Source organism: Zerene cesonia, chromosome 16 (assembly GCF_012273895.1).
Source record: "Zerene cesonia ecotype Mississippi chromosome 16, Zerene_cesonia_1.1, whole genome shotgun sequence".
NCBI lineage: Eukaryota > Metazoa > Arthropoda > Insecta > Lepidoptera > Pieridae > Zerene > Zerene cesonia.
Genome location: NC_052117.1, coordinates 7,087,137 through 7,090,430, shown reverse-complemented (window position 1 = coordinate 7,090,430; position 3,294 = coordinate 7,087,137).

Below are 3,294 nucleotides of genomic sequence, written 5' to 3'. Positions count from 1 at the left end.
TAATGATCCTGTAACTTAGGTATTTGTCTTTTATTATTTATTTTAAAATTAAGTGTGGCCTTTTGCTTTGCTTTACTCATGTTTTAACAGAAATCTATAATCTAGAATTGGATGTAATCAAAATTCTATTATTCTCTTTATAAATCATAGAATAAATGTCTGTTTTCAAAATAGTTCAAATCTTCCATAGCCTAAACGTCCTTTTTTCGGAATTGCTTATCATATATATTATATAATATTTTAAAACCATTTCAAATATCACTAGTTGTAATCATTTACATTTACATGTAAGTATTAATTGACTTGTAAATATAACGCTTTTTAAGTTAAAGTTCTTAGTTTCTTAATGTATAGGTAATGACTGAAGAAATAACATATTTTTAGATAAGTAGCATAGTTATGTAATCGTGATTGTAATTCGAGAACGAATTAGCTCTAACGAAGAATGAGTGAACGATAAATACGAGAGAACGATATTATTAATTGGTAAATAAAATGTACATATTTATGATTTAAACAAATGTTTATCATTGGCGGGATAGCCACCTGTTTACTTTTCAACCGGGAATTCAACGTGGAGGATGCCAAATTTTCATTCATACGTGATCACACGAATCTACGGATAAATTGCAACCATATAACACAGATATATGAAGTAGGTTTTATATAAGATAAATTTAAGAGAAGTTGTTTTTTTGTGTATACTTATGCAGGAAAAATCTTTTTGCTATATCTACGATAGCTCAATGCTCAATTTTTTTATAAACTACATGTTTGTGCATTTAGAGCTTCAAAAATTGTAAAAATCATAGGTTTTATTTATTAAGTAACTACGTATTTAAGTAAATAAACCGTTCGGGCATAGAATTTCTATTTTGGTACGACTTGTCTCGACTTTAAAGCTCTTCAGATGAACAGCGAAATTATTATTAATATATTTTGTATTTAATAAGATTATTATGATACTAAAATATTTAATTTAAAGTCTCAACATAATGTGATCCGAAAACAAATAGATATTTCTAAAATGTAATTCTTATTACTATGTATAATAAACGGTAATTATTTCTATTGTGTTCTGCGTCTAACAACATTTTCAGAAGTAGAAACAATAATTTTATATACTGCGGCTGCTTTGAAATCTGATTCTGTGGAATAACGCTTACGCATTCAAGTTACGATTCATACGAGTTCAAGTACAAATTATCGCATTTAATTTTTTAATAAAACACTTAATTCACTGGATCCCATATTATTATAATTTAAATTTTTATTCCACAAACAACTATCGGTATCGAATAATTATCTGATGGTGATGCTTAGCCACCGGTAAATGTGTGTAATTAAATGTTTTTTAATAAAAAATTCTTAACATTAACTCAATTTTCATTGGAAGATGGTACTAACGACACTATAACATGTATAAATTTATATTATATTTTGTAATATTGCCATACTATAAGCTATGCGTTTTATTTAATGTATATCCTAGGATTGAGTCCGCCTTGTAAAAAGTTGTGTAGAGCTACGTTAACTGTACTGTAATTGCACGACGGTATATATTGACGTGTAAATAATTGTGATTTTGTTGAATAAAGAGATTTGATGGAATGTTTTGTTTCTTTTACATACCCTAGTCTCATTATTTTCTTCATCATGTGATAAGTAGCCAAATAGTTGCTGAATTTGATCGAATTGCTTGTTCAAGTTCTGCCTCGATATTATTTATATCTTTAAGAACTTTCAAATACGTTTTACTTTCAAATAGGCGTCACGACTATTACCAACACAAACGATACAACAAATTATCTAAATAAGTAATTCATAAATAACTCACTTTAAGAACAATGACTATGCTTAGCTATAAATTTACTACAAAATTATCATAATTTGTGCTAATAAATATGGTCCATGTACTCCAATGGACTGACCTAGTCTAAATTTAATTTAAGCTGGCGGAATTGTTAACTGACAGAAACGTTCTACTATGACGGTTCTTGAATGAGCAGTTATTTGAGCAATAGGTTCAATATTTAAGATCTTCATTTGGTAAGGAACAGAGAGAAGATCGTATATAATTTTTGTTTGTAATTTGACCATATTTGTGTATCTATAACTAGGCTATATATTCAAACTTATTATCTGTTTCTCGTCCTGCTTAAACTCTCATTATGCTTGCCACCTTTTGCCCTGGTTGCCTAAAAGAGATCACTTCAAAGTGATAAGGCCACCCAACAATTTGTTCTCCGTCTTTTTAAGCCTAGCCTATATTATTTTTTCTTCTTTGTACAATGCTTTTGATGAGAAAAATATATAAATAAGTAAGCTTCAAATTAAGCATACACTTGTGTACCTGATTTTCGTGCAATAAACGCGAAAGTTTCGTTCAAAATTAATCCCTAATATGAAAGGACATTCGTGTATACTATAAATAAGCTGACCTGACCCCTTCGTCTGCTTTCAAATGGAATATTTATTACAGTGCTGCAACGTGTTTACAATTATTTATAATCATATCATTCTGAAGTCTTCCTCGACAATTTTAACAAAAAACGTCCAAGACATTAGAACCTTCAATCAAAGAAACCCTTAAGTTTTATATTATTAGTATAATGTATCTGATAGAACAACTGATAGGAAGACTGGCTATCGAATCTTCTGGCCGAATTGTTAGCATTAATCATAATCCATCAGGTCATCTATACATTATAATTTAAGCTAACATTCCGCCCGCGGCTTCGCCCGCGTGGAATTCAGTTATATCGCGCGACATGATAAGAGGTAGCTTATTGTCTTTCCCAGTCTAGATTATTCGTCAAAATTGGTTAAACGGTTTAGGTGTGAAAGAATCTTACATGATTTAATGTTTAATAACGAACTTTCATACAAACTTTCATCCCATATTTCAGCCCCTTCTACCCTTTTTCGCGATAAAAAAGTATCCTGTATCCTTTCCCAAGTTCAATTCCATCTTCATGGTAAATTTTATAAAAATTGATTCAGCAGTTTAGGCATGAAAGCGTAACAGACAAACAGACAGAGAGCTACTTTCGCATTTATAATATTAGTAGGTATATTATGACAAAAATGTATACACGTGCGTGGAAATTAATCTTCATGTAATCAAATGTAATTCCGCCATAATAAGCAAACGATCTCATTAATAAGTAAATAGAGAAGATGCTGAGTATACTTTAATTAATGGAGACGATATTACGTTACCTTGTAATTTACCTGCATAGTTCGCTTCTGTTTATCATAATAATATTATTTGGGTCACAATACAGTTTAGAA